The sequence below is a fragment of the Vicugna pacos genome, chromosome 17, assembly GCF_048564905.1.
Source record: "Vicugna pacos chromosome 17, VicPac4, whole genome shotgun sequence".
In the NCBI taxonomy this organism is placed as follows: Eukaryota; Metazoa; Chordata; class Mammalia; order Artiodactyla; family Camelidae; genus Vicugna; species Vicugna pacos.
Window position 1 is genome coordinate 12269759 of NC_133003.1, and position 14578 is coordinate 12284336.

At 40.3% G+C, this 14578-nt stretch overlaps 1 protein-coding gene across 13 annotated transcripts in view; it reads left to right on the top strand.

Moving 5' to 3' along the window:
• Positions 1–14578, top strand: part of ARPP21 (cAMP regulated phosphoprotein 21) — a 425580-nt gene that overhangs the window by 120515 nt on the left and 290487 nt on the right. Inside the window, exon 1 of one of the 13 annotated variants that reach the window (XM_072940968.1) lies at positions 4613–4717. The exons of the other annotated variants lie outside the window; for them this stretch is intronic. The gene's annotated coding sequence lies outside the window, so the exon portion shown is untranslated. Of the gene's footprint in view, positions 1–4612; positions 4718–14578 lie in introns of those variants that run through there. 13 annotated transcript variants of the gene reach the window in all.

Sequence of the window (14578 nt, forward strand, 5' to 3'; positions counted from 1 at the left end):
TAAGTAGAACTAAGCAAACTCAGCAACACCTATAACTTTCAAGCCCTAAACTTCTCTCCCTACAAATCAGAAGTACAGTACAGACCTTACAGACAAAACAGGGAGCTAACACATATGAGACAGTGTGGCGAGGAATGGGCAACGAGAAATTTGCGGACAGGTAAAAATAAGTTTGGTTTTCATGAAACATTTGAGAATTGTGTCACCTTGGGATTTTTTTTTTTTCTTGAGCTTCTCTCAATCTGTTTCTTCATTCCATAAATGGCAATTGCATTAGATATACCAGAGGTGAGGTTTTAAATTTAAGTGCAAAGGGGTTGGGAGTGGATAGAACAGTGTCATTAATTACCCTTGCTGGGACCTGTTGGCCTGTTGCACTTCCCCCTGATTAGGGCTCGCTTCCATCGTGGGAGCTGGTGGTGGGAATGATGGCAAAATGAGGAAGTGAGCAGAGCTGAGAACAAACCAAAACACCGAGGTGGGTGGGGAAAACCAGTTGGAGAAGGGATTTCAGGCTGGTTACCAAGGGAGGAGGCCAGAAGAAGGTTTGAAAGCTGGAGGAGCAGAGCCAGGGAAACTCTAAGGGCCAACCTGTCTCGTCTATATGGATGGGGCAGGTCCAGGATTATTTGCCATATAGCAAGCTTTGCCCTCACTCCCAGTTCCTGGCACTTCAGAAACTCCTGCCAGTCCTTTGCAATTATACATGAACACTGTTTAATTACCCAGGGAAATACTATGTCTAGGGGAAGTGTCCAAGGGGGAAGTAGGACACCTGTGACCTTGGATGACAGTCATCCTGGGAAGATTCTCCCAGACAGTGTTCTTAAACTGCAGCATGCATCAGAATCTCTTGGGGAGGTTCATTAAAATTCACTGCAGGGCCCATGGTCAGAGTTTCTGATTCACTAGGTCTGAGGTAGGACCTGAGAATGAACATTTCTAATGGCTCTCAGGTGAGGCTGTTGCTACTAGTCCAGGGAACACATTTTGAAAACCACTGCTTAAAGAAATTAGTTTAACTGAAATTGGAAGCACCTGTTAGAGCTCTGAGATTAGCATATTGATGACTGTTGATAATGTATCTCATCTACAAGTGTCCTGTTTTCAGTGTCCAGCTCCAAGTGCCATCAAACTGTCATCGGAATTTGCTGGACACTGGTGGTTCCCAAAATGCAGTCTTAAAGTTGGTATTAATCTTCCAAATTTGAAATCGTTCTTTTTATGTCTTAGGTGTTTGATCCCCCCTCCCCCCACTTCAAAGGCCTATTTTGCTTTGCTTTCAGCAAAAGTTGCTTAGAGAAAAAGGGGTAACATCTTTACATGGAAGTATAACCTTTTTAAAAACCATTACAGAACACAGCTGAGCCTCTGAAAGGTGCATTAGGAGGACAGCTGTGGAGGAGGCATTTTTAAAGAAATCTTCAGGCCTACAATTTGAAGGCCCTTTTAACCACCTCCTGTGTCCCACAGACCTCAAGCTTTCATTATTACAGATAAAATGATGTCTCCAGGCTTTTTGTTTGGTTGCCTAGAACTTTGACATACCAACACATGAACTCCTGTTTATTTTTTTATTCTTTTTATTTCTAACTCCTTGGAGCTGTACTTCCAGTTAGCTCTAGGCAGTCTGCAGTTAATGCATGTGAGGATGGTCAGTGGACCCTGACCATCTTTCAAAAAAGTGAAACAGCATTCGTGTCACATTAAGAATAATGTCAGAGTGTGAAGCCTAAAACAAGAATGTGATATCCTGAGTAAGCTGTTTAATCCTGTCTATTATTTTCATCTCAACCCAGTGGGTTAAGATGGCAGATTTCTGTGGGAATGGTGTGCTTAAACTCTGGGGCAATGCTAATATTATGCTTTGCCATAATTCATAACTAGACAGGAAAAAAAGCATGAGTCTACTGTTGTGGTTCTATTGGATGAAAACCAAGGCTTAGTAACCGGTCAGTGCAAGATACATTTTGGTCTAGTATGGCTACACTACATCTTGTTTCCTACCAAATGGTCAGGCACATTCTCCTCTGATTCCTTAATAGATTCCTGTAGCAAATAGGCACAGAAACAAGCTGTCAGCAACTCTATCAATTTAAAGAGAGCAAGAATTGCGAAGTGTTATTTCCTTATCAGCTTTTCCAGGCTACCAGATTATTCTTTGTGTGCCTTGCAACTATCAGAGCTAAATATGATATTTACATTTTTTAATAGCAAACATAGGATGGGCAGGAACTAATCAAAATAGATGCTGGTTATGCACAGCTAGTGTGGATATCCTGGAGCATATTAGCTGAGTATCCATTCTGTTTAGAGTAATGTTAAACCAGAAGAAAGCATCCTCTTCATCATTATCTTTATCACAACCACTGACATGTTTTGTGCTTTTACATTTTGCAGTACTGGTTTAGGATCAATATACAGGGCTAAGCGCATCTCCTGCCTCCCCACCTTCTATCCCTTAATTCATGTCAAAGTTGGAGTATGTTGACCTAAAACAAATAGACCGTCAGATAGTTCTCCAGCAAAGACGAGATTATTCAGGATCAGCAGAGAATTACAATTCAGGGTCTGCAAACATGGCAAGTCATGTGCAAATCCCCGCAGGGCAAAGGAAGGAGAACTCTTATAGAGGGGAAAGGAGGGTAGGAGAGCTGTAAATGCAGAGTCCTTGGCTTTCCATAGGCTGAGTTCTTGCCAAGAAAGAATAGGAGTCTTTCGTCTTCCTGTTGGGCTCCACCATTACTGCAGGGCATGAGAGCTCCCCAGTTTGGCCTCCCATCTCTATTTAGTGGAGGTCAGTTTATTAATGTTTTACAAGAACAGATGCTGAAGACTCTCTAACAGATGAAACTTTGATAGGACCCTGCTGTTTATGGAAACATCTTAAAACAAACTGAGAAGATGTCTGTGAAAATGGCAGTAGAAGATAGTAACTCCACTGGTACTTTCAAACTAGAGATTACAGAGACCTGGGTTAGGATAAGATTAACCTGTGAGTAGTTCAGCAAGTGGCCCCCACGTTCCAGGCAGGTTCTAATCAGCCAGGGCAGTATGTGAGCACTGTGATCAGTGAGGCAAGCAGGTGCTCTCTGTAGGGGGGAAGAAAAGAGGGAAAAGAGAACAGACGTATGCAGACATAAGCTAACTTGTATGTACCCATGTAGAGCATATGTCCCTTCCTTCTTGCAAGATTGGTGAAGGTAGATCAAACTGCATACAAGGGCAGCCAGGAGAATCTCAAATAGAAAGACGAGTGCATAAGTAAAGACAAATTCCAAACAAAGTCTATGAAAAAGTGATAGAAAGTGACAATTATGTGTCTCAGAACTATAGATACTGCAGATAAAATAAGACAACATCATGAAAAATGGTGTGCCTATTTATTCAACAACATAGCCAAAATGCTCGAATTCTTTGGAAATGCTCTTGGCAAAAGCTGAAATTAAATGAAAAAAAGAAAAAAGAGGCCCTATATCTGTTAGAGAAATTGTCAAAAATATTCCCATACAAAACCTTCAAGGCCAAATAATTTTACTGGTGAATTTTGCCAATTATATTTAAGGAAAAATTAATATAAGCTGTACACAAATGGTTTCGTAAAGTAAAAGGGAGAGAAACATATTCTGACTTGCTGTATGAAGCCAGAAAAATCCTGATACCAAACCTGACAATCACAAGAATACAATTATTAACCAGTATATCTTGACAAAATCTTACCAAATCATATTCAACTTATTTTAAAAATGGATATTATGCCATGATTCAATAGCATCAATCCCAGGAATACAAGTTCAAATTAATTTTACCATCATGACAGGAGAAAAACCAAATGCTCATCCCAACAGATGCAGAATAAGCATTTTTAAAAATCTATCAACCATTCCTAATAAAATATCTCAGCTAGCAAACTAAAACAGGAAAACATCATCCTTAACCGTATAAAGGGCACAGATAAAAGACTTACAGTTAATAAATAAATTAATGATAAAAAACAATGCATGGGAACTATAAGGTTGGGAGCGGACAAAGATATTTCCTCTTTTCTTGGACAGTGTGTCACCAAGCAGGACCCTATAGGACAGAGCCCTCCCCCATATCCTGTGCTGTAGCTCCTCTCTGAACGATCCAGATAATAGTATCCCCTGCATGTGTCCTGAGTTTTTTCAATGCTCAAAACCACCACCAAATTGAAGAAATGAACCACTTGATGATTGTGAGCACGTGGCACTCAGAGATTGATAGTGTTGCCCGCCCTGTTTCCTCACCACCAGCCAATCGGAGAACTGCGCACGCGCTGACCACGTGCCCCTCCACCCCCTCCCTCACCTGCCTTTAATTAAGCTTTGCTGAAAGCCTTCAGGGAGCTCAGGTTTTCCTCAGCCAGCTCCACCCTCAGCTCCTTTGTCGACCCTACGGGCCCTGCCGGCAACCTCGCTCTGCCCCAAACTTCGAGGTTTTGGTGTGTTTGGCCTCACAGTGCGTGGGGCACGGACTTGCCTCCGCTAACAGTTTTGGTCAAGCGAGTCCCGGAGTCTGTGCCCGCGGCGGGTGGACCTCTGCCCGGGCCCCTCCCCCGGGTGGCAGCAGCGGCCGGGGCTCCCTTCGCTCAGGGGGTCTCGGAGGGACCTGCCCGAAAGGCGCAGGCCGTCCCGCCGCGAGGCTGTTTGGAGCCAGAACCTTCCAGAACTGCGTCCACACCCCGGGTCGCCTGAGGGTGAGTGAGCCCAGCTCCCGCGGGCTGGGAGTTCTCTCCGCCGTCCGGGCCCGTCCGCACGGGGAGGGGGCCGCTCTGGGCTCAGGGCCGGCCGCTCCGCGTCCTGTTTGGAGCTCTCGAGGCCCAGCTGTTCGGAGGCCCCGGTCTAGGAGTACCGGCGGAATTTTTAGACGACGTCTCCTCAGGTTTGCCGTCTGTGCGACCGGAGCTGCTTCGCGGCTTGTGTTTCTGTGGGTCTGCTTTCGGGGTGAGCCACGCGGGCTTGCGCAGGATGGAAAATCCCACCCGCTCCGCCCGGCTGCTTCCCCGGCGGGGCCGGCGCCCCGCTGGGTCCCGCCTCCTTCCAGAGCTGGGCTCGTGCGTTTGCAGGCCTCCGTCTGGGCGTGGGAGTGGGATTCGGGGGCTGCACCTAGTTGAGCTTTGTTTGTGGCACCGTGTGTGTTGTTTGTACGTGCGTCAGAACTGGCACTGGCCGGTTGAGACGTCCCTGAGTAACAGGGTCACGTGTGAGGACACCAGGGTGTCCTTCCATGTTGCGTTGGCCTCGCCCCGGGCAGAGGTTGGGACTTTCCCTCGTCCAGCCTCATCTCTGAAGGGGCGCTGGCTGGGGTTCTCCCCTTTTGGGCTGGCGGGGCTTTGGTTGGGAATCTCGCAGTGGGGGCTGGGGAACTGTGACCCTGAGAGACGGCTTTCGTTGTTTGCTTGATACTTGGTAACATCAGCTGTGAATAATTGTGTGGATGATCAGAGCTCTGTTCCATCTTATATATAGTTTTCCCAGAGTGTATTTTGCAAAACCGGGAGATCTTCAGCTAAGCTGCCTTAAATGAAAGAAAATGATATTTGTATTGTAACACTTTGTGACCTTAGGACTCCCAGAAATCGGGAAAACAGTGGCGCTAATAACTCTGCTATTGTATCAAAGTGGGCCTTCTGCAGTTTGGCTTTTATCTTGGGTGTGTCCAAAGCCTGTTCTCTCTTCCTGGTTGTGCTGAAAGTGGGGCATGCGAATGTGAGTGACTATGTTTATATGTATTTTATTATCAATTACTGTTATTTAAACTGAAGTGGATATTTGGGAACTGGGAAAAAAAAAAACTGAAAATAGCCACGATATTTGGGTTTGGTATAGCAGAGGAGGAATTTGCGTTTCACTTCCTGTGCCTTTGAGATGTAAATGATCTACCTGGGCTCACGAGGAAAAAAAGGTTTTTTTAAAACTCAAGCAGGAAAACTGAGATCTCTAGTTCTGTCTGTCTTTATGTAAAAATTAACATGTAAAAGAATTCTATTTAATTGACTTAAAAGTAAGCACTCAAATTAAATACTTCTAAGTATAAAAGAAGCTAGATAACAAATTTCAGGCTCATGTGATCTAGGAAATATTCAATACTAAGTTAACATCTGATATGAAAGCTAGTTTAAGCTTGTTGGTATAATCAACCCAGACATCTTTTACTGTACCTAAGTTTACTGAAGGTCAGTGGGTTTATGTTGTTTCTGTTGCCAAGTTTGTCTGCAGGAAAAGAAATTTTAGTTTACTTGCTATGATAAAATGCTTATAAGTAAATTAAATGCAAATGGCATAGGAGTTTTTCAGGTGAGCTCTTCAGAAATAATTCTGAGGAATGTCTACTTAAAAATGATCTCTCCGTACATTTGGTAACTTGAAATTTTAGAGTTGTGCTAACTTAAGTTAAATAATGGACATTTATTATATAGCTAGATCATTCCCAAACAAAATAAGAAACTGAAATATTTACTAAACATTGGCTTCCCTTTACAGAGAAACTAAAGGTATTTAAGACTATTAAGTATTTCCACTGCCACACTGAAATATTTTCTATAAACACATGTTTTTAGAAATTACTGGTATTTATGTTTGCCAATCTACAGAATGCTAATGTAAAAGACAGTTCATAATTGCTTACTTCTTGGTTTTCACTAGAAATTAAGGTTTATGTATATATATATATTTATTGAAGTACAGTCAGTTTACAACGTTGTCAATTTCTGGTACAGCACGATGCTTCAGCCATACATGAACATACATGTATTCGTTTTCATATTCTTTTTCACCATAAGTTAATACAAGATACGGAATATAGTTCCCTGCACTATACAGTATGAATGGATTTTGTGAGAATCCTCCGTATTTCAAAGTGAGAGATACTCTGCCAGCGTTCAGTAGGTGTTCTGTGCGATTCAGTGGGTTTGTAGATGTAATTGTTGGTGTATTTGTGGGAGAGGGTGAACTGTGGGTCTCTCTAAGGTGCCATCTTGACACCTCCTCTAGAAATTAAGGTTTCTAAGAATTGAAGATTCTAATTATGTATGTCATTAAAGCTATACAAAATAATAAAGGAAACATCAGTATACAGTAGGACAGTAGGATATATATTTTGAGTAAAAAGCATGAGGAATGAAACTGCTTTTTTTAAGTAAACAGTTTATAGAAGGGGAGACCTAAAGAAATTTTGTGCATGGTCGGGCTCAAATTAGATTTAAACTTAGTTAGTTGGGGGAGGGAGTTACAGCTCAGTGGTAGAGCACATGTTTAACATGCATGAAGCCATGGTTCGATCTCCACTACCTCCGTTAAATGAAATAACAATAAATAAATAAACTTAATTACCTTCCCTCCCAAAAAAAACAAATAAAAAAAACTTAATTAGGTGAAGGAATTTTGTTATTAAAAGTAGTCTGGTGCAGGACCAAATTTGGCTCCTGTCTGTTAACAGAACAGGTTTACTAAGAATGCTTCTGATAACAGATTGTGTGAAACTTTTTGATATTTTTGACAAACTTCTTATCAAATTCTAATTAAAGTTATTTTGACTTCAACTAAGTTTGGAGTGCTCCGGAGGGCCCCTGAGGCGCCTCAGAGAAAAATATTTTGCTAGTATTGGTTGGCATGTTAAAATACTCAGAAAGAATTGTCAAATGAGTGATACGAATGTTATTAATGTAGATATTCCAGAAATTATATAAAGTTTCTGAAATTTAGATATGTCTTGGTACAATGTTATCAGTCGTAATTCTAGTTGTTACAATAAAATGTATGTCACAGTGACTTGATTAAGCATCTTTGTCAGAAACGCTGTAGTCAGATCTTTAACCTTGCCTTTTTAAGTCTTCTGTCACTCATAGACAGCTCAACTGATGCTTTGCAAAACTGCTTCATCTTCAAGAAGATTCATAAAAAGAAATTTTTGATAAGTACAGGTTTCCTTTAAATCATACTGCTGAACTGGGTAAAATATTCAAAAAGTCTAATGAAGTAATAGCTCAGTGGTAGAGTGCCTGCTTAGCAGCACGAGGTCCTGGGTTCAGTCCCCAGTTCCTCCATTAAATAAGCAAATAAACTTGATTACCTCCCCCCAAAATAAACAAACAAACAAAAATCTAGTGAAAACTCCAATTTCCTAAAACTGTCATTAAAAAGGGTTAATTACGTAGGTTTGAGTAAACTGATGAATATGGTTATAATTTTTTGGTTTTGTCTGAAATACTACTAGGTCTTGTGTTTTTTAAATTGAACTGCTTACCAAATATTTGTCTCCCTATCAGTATTGAAAGTTACTGTTTTACTTCCAACCATGCTGTTGCCCCCAATGTTTGGGATAGAAAGAGAATTCTCTAACGGAGTTGTCACAGAATATAACTATCATGATGTGTAACAATGCTGGCTGTAAGACTATTGCTAAAAGCACTTGTACAGTGCTTGTATAACAGTTGGGTATAAGTGGTAAGATGTATGACTTATAAATTGTTTTCCCACTGACATACCTCTGAGCCTGTTCACGTATCTGATTCGTTTTCCCTCAACATGAATAACCAGGCAAACATAAAGGAGGCCCAGCACCACGGGACATGATCTGACCCTGGGGCAGGAGCCATTACCCCAGCATGGAGGGATGGGTATTCTGATCCTCAGTGCTTTCTACTGAAAGATTTGTAATCAGAAGGGGAAATGATGGGGAAATCTGCACATACTGAGGTATGGGGATGTCGTTCTGGCTTATACACAGTTTAACTTAATGATCAAAGTGTCCTGTTTTATGACCTTTTTGGGTATGCATTGTACATCTGCTTTTGTCTGGAGGAAGGGGATGCGCTTGAAAATCCAAATGGAGTAGCTGTGATTCAGACATTCAAGATAAAACTATGTGGCCATCGTGGATGTGGTTTCAAACATGTTTTTGTATTGTTGAGAACTTGAATTTTCTGAGCTGTGTCTTACTCAGGAGACCACCGACCATTCTCAAAGCAATATCTGCTGGCAGCTGCAACCTTAGGACCTCAAGGTCTCTTCTTTGAACTGTTAAGTCTTTAGACAATAAAATTGCTTTAGATCAGATGTTAGCCAAAAAAAACCCACCATGTAATGACCAATAGCTCCTGTTATGTATATGTTTTTTAATACATTTTTATTGAAGTATAGTCAGTTTACAGTGTTGTGTCAATTTCTTGTGTACAGCACAATACTTCATTCATATAGGAATATACATATATTCATTTTCATATTTTTCACCATAGGTTACTACAAGATATTGGATATAGTTCCCTGTGTTATACACTATGAACTTGTTGTTTGTTTATTTTATGTATATTAGTTAGTATCTGCGAATCTAGAACTCCCAATTTATCCTTTCCCAACCCCTTACCCCAGTAACCATAAGTTTGTTTTCTGTGTCTGAGTCTGTTTTTGTTTTATAAATAAGTTCATTTTTCTTTTTTTTTTTTCCTCTCTTTTAAAATTCCACATGTAAGTGATAACATGGTATTTTTCTTTTTCCTTCTGGCTTACTTCACTTAGAAAGACTTTCGCCAGGTCCATCCATGTTGCTGCAAGTGGCATTATTTTATTATTTATTATGGCTGAGTGATATTCCATTATATAAATATACCACAGCTTTACCCAGTCATCTGTTGGTGGACATTTAGGTTGTTTCCATGTCTTGGCTATTGTAAATAGTGCTGCTACTATAAACATTGGGATGCATGTGTCTTTTTGAATTAAGGTTCCCTCTGGATATATGCCCAGGAATGGGATTGCTGGATCATAGGGTAAGTCTGTATTCAGTTTTGAGGAATCTCCATACTGATTTCCATAGCGGCTGCATCAAATGACATTCCCACCAGCAGTGTAGGAGGGTTCCCTTTTCTCCACACCCTCTCCAACATTTATCATTCATGGACTTTTGAATGATGTCCATTCTGATTGGTGTGAGGTGATACCTCATTGTAGTTTTGTTTTAGATTTCTCTGATAATTAGCGATGTTGAGCATTTTTTTCATGTGTTTATTGGCCATCTGTATGTCTTACTGGAAAATTGCTTGTTTAGATCTTCTGCCCATTTTTGGATGGGGTTGTTTGTTTTTATCTTAAGTTGTATGAGCTGTTTATATATTCTGGAGATTAAGCCCTGTGAGTCTCATCATTTGCAAATATTTTCTCCCATTCTGTAGATTGTCATTTTGTTTTGCTTATGGTTTCCTTTGCTGTGCAAAAGCTTTTAAGTTTAATTAGGTCTCATTTGTTAATTTTTGCTTTTATTTCTGTTGCTTGGGTAGACTGCCCTAGGAGAACATTGCTGAGATTTATGTCAGATTGTATATGTTAATATCACATCAGAAAGAGGTTAAAACCTGCTTAGATAAAAGTAGACAACTGACTACCTGATACAAGTCTTCCCCAAAGTGCCAGGTTCGGACTGGCTTTCAGGCTTAGTCTCCTGAATTCCTCAGAGAATGGGGAATGAGATCCATTTTATTTTTATAATGCTTTTAAATGTAAAAAGAGATTATGGTAAATAGTTATCTCTGGAGAGGATGAGTTTTGGGTTAGGGGTAGGAAATGTATTTGGTCTCTACCATTTTATTGACAGCCATACCAGCACAATTAACTTGAATTAGAAAACATCAGATCTCCAGAATAAACACCTACAATTCCTTGGTACCCATCTCCTTCCTCTCCTTCTTGGGTTGGTCTTCTGGTTCTCATTGGCTTTCATAGTTGTCTTGACTTTTTAAATGTCCTGTTCTCATAGACATTATTTTCTCAGATCAGACGCCTGGAATTACAGTCATTGGTAACCATGAGGATGGGCTTCCTGGGACTAACCTCCAATTTGGTGGAGTCCTATTGAAATGCCAATCAAAGTTCCAGGCAGCAGGGGAAGAAGGCTTCCCTGGAGCATTTATATTCTGAAATGTAAATTATGGTTTGCCTTGACTTCCACTGCAGTCTTTAAGATGTCCTCCTCCCTTTGTTCAGAGAACATTCTCAGTGCAGCTGGGAATGCTATTTCCAATTAACGGGCAAATATGCTTGTAAGGAAAGCAAGACTATTAAATTCTTGAAGTTAAACTTAGAGGGTTTTTTTCTCACAGGCCATGTCAGCTTCACTGTACCTTGAAAGAATCAGGATTTTGGTGAAATATGATACATTCAGAATAAAATAAAAATTTACTAGGAATTACACCTATTAAGGTTTAGGAATCATGAACAGGCAACTCATGCCAGCTTATTCCAGTTTGTCTACCATCTTAAAGACTGTTTTATTAATACAAATAGATGAGTCTATTTTGTAATTTAAGTTGTCAACTTAAATATTTTTCCTCTAAGAGATGTTAGAAATAATGAGAAATAATCTTCTTTGAGGAAAATCAAAATTATATGTACTCACTGACGCATAGAAACACTGACTTCCCTGTCTACATCCCTTTTGTGTCTTTCCCCATTTGTGGCCGACTGAACTATTAGCTTCACAACTCATCCCTCCTTCTGGATGCACCTTCGCTGCATCATTTTGCCATCTCTTTGACCAAGGTAGAACCATGTTCATTACTGCCTGATTTTGGCCAATGAAATATTTGCAGACCTGATGCAATCAAGACTCAACAAAGACTCTCCTTGAAAATGTTCGACAACCAACTCTCACCTTATTAAGCAGAGGGTGGAGAATCAGTTGTCAACAACATGAGGGAAAACCTTCTGATTTTGTTACATTTGCTATTTTGCATGGTATCAGTAGTTCACTACTGCTAGCTTCAAGCTACCCAGGAGATGCTGCTGAGTCAACTCGGGAAAGAGACTTAGAGTCACATACCATTTATAGTATTTCTACCACACAGAGAGAGTAGACCTTAATAACCTCAATATTCTAAATACTAAGAATGCAGAAAGACAATGAAGGTGGTGCATTTTGAATATTTATCTTCCTTTATAATTTAATTAATTTTGACCATATCCTCCTATAATTTGAATTTTAATAATGGCTGTTTTTAACTACCAATTCACGAAAGGCTGAAAATATAACAATGAACTCTTTATAAATAAGTACAACCCGCTGTAGCTCACTCCTGCTTGAAATGAACTTTGCAGGTTGGCCAGCTCTCCTGCACTTCTTTCAACAGCACTGAGAAGAGCATGCCTAGCCAAGGCCACTGGTTCAAGGAGGATACACACACAGGGAGCAGTGTCTCCCAGCTCACTCACTGACCTGCAATGTGAAGCAGAACCATCTTACTAAACCCTGGGGGTTGGAGGGGAGCAGACCCACAGGTGCTGCAGATCAACGGAAATGAACAGTTGCTACTTGAGCCTACTGAGTTTGGGGTTCACTGGTTATATAGCATGATTGGAGTGGTACATGACTAATACCCAGACTTCCTTCTGAAAGGTTAAACATAATATGTTCTTGTTATTATAAAAGCTAGCATGATATTTATTATTATCTAAACCTATCATTATTATATATTTTTGTATTTTCTGTGGAACTTAGTCTAAAAAGATATAAAGGTATATGTATCCTAGATCATCTGGCTGGCCAGTTTATTGTCAGAGATTATCTTGTAATTTTAGTGACTATGTCTAATTGGTATTGGTGATTATTTTGATGCCCAGTGAATATCCATGGTAACAACATTTAACTATTAATGTGTTGGTAAGCAAACCAGACTGACAGAGTAGGGCCTGTTTTAATGCCAACTTGATCAAAGTCACCCCGGGCCTTCGGCTGTATTAAATGACCAGTAACATACTCTTCTTTACACGATGATAGTTCACAACAGAAGGATGGTCCCACAGGATCCAACTTCTGTGTTTAAGTTCTTTAACAAAGTGAGACATTGTTTTGACATCATACACATGGCAATGCAACCAGCCACTAGAAATAATTTTACTGCAGCCGTCTTCTATGAAAAGAATAGAAAGGAGTTTAGTATGCAGTGATCTGTATGCAAAATGGAGATCATTGCACACAGTGTAGCCATAGCTTATGGACAAATAATAGTTTACTAATGGTTTAAGAAAAGGAGAAAGAGCACTTCCCCATCAGTAGGACCGTACAAGTATGCTAGCCTCAAAAGCACATGTGCATCAACGAGCAATTTCATATTCACATCACAGCCAAAACTTTTTGTGCCAGGAAAATAGCACTTCTTCCAACTCTCAGAGCTCCCACCCTGGTCTGAGTGACCAGCAACCCCCACCTGCCCCCTCCCTGGGCACCACCAAGTCTGCCTTGTTTCCTGTGCTGATCTTGCTAAAACAATTCAAATCGGGCCACTCCTCTGCTCAGAACCTGATGAAGCCTTTCTGTCTCACGAAAAGTAAAGGCACCATTTTCTGCAAGGGCCTCCGAGCCTCCCCAGGATCCTTCTCCCCACTCTCTCATGCCCTGAGAGTGCAGGTCACACCCTGGACGATCAGGCTCCGTGCTGCTGGGGTGGAAGCTTTTTGTTCTTGCCATTTCCGCTGCTGTGAGTTTGCTTCCCACATTAGTACTACCACGGTCTTCCTTATATCCTCCAGGTTTTAATAAAATCAGTGGCTCAGTGAGGCCTTCTCTGACCTATTTACTTAAAATTAAACACCACTTCCTTGAACTTTCAATCCCCTTTCCTTCTTATCTGTGTCAATACAAATATAGTAAAACTGTATGTTATATTATACTAATTTATTCTGTTTATGATCTCTTTCCTTCCATGAGAATATAAGCTCCCTGTGGGCAGGAATTTGGATCTATTTTGTTCACTATGGTATTTTTAGGACCTAGAACAGTGTCTGCACATAATAGACACTAATTGCTTAAAAAAAATAGTTGCAGGTTAAATAAGTCTTTGATTATAAAGTTGAGGGTTTGATGAGATCACCTATGTACAGGATTTGGCACTGTGTCTTTTTTATTATATAGAAACTTCCCCCAAAATATTAGTAACAATCATAATTTTCTTTTTCTTATTGAAAGCCAAATGTAGGTGATAACATGTAGAAGAAGAAAGTGTGGCTTAAAACTTAAGAGACAGGCACATTTTAAAGTGTTCTAAATAAATCTCCAACAGACCTGATGATTTTTCAAAACTATTTAGAAGCTTTGGACTCAACGTTGTAAAATAGCAAATTTCAAATTCGCTCAGATCTCTTCTCCATTTAAATTCTCAAGGGAAAGTAAATAAAGTGACAGATGAAACAAATGTGATGAAAGGCTTACATTCTTGGGTACTTCTCCTTATGTTCGAACTCAGTGAAGAGCTGACTTGTCTCTGGAGCCTTTGCCAACAAATAAACACATTTTCCTTTGCTGGCTCCAGTTCCTACCCTGTTCAGTAACTCCTCAGTGTTGCAAGGCCCTCTGGTTTTTTCTTCTGTCCCTCAATGAACTCACTACTCACATGTTTCTAGCTGTTGCCTGAGCTCAGATTATATCCAGTTCTCTTTCAACAGTTGTACATTCCTTGCTGTCTCTAAAATACCCTTATATCTAAACATCATAACTCTGCTAGGAATATGAAACTCTCTCACCAAGATGTCAGTTGCCCAAGTGGTTCTGCTGTCTTTGTTTCTTCTTTACT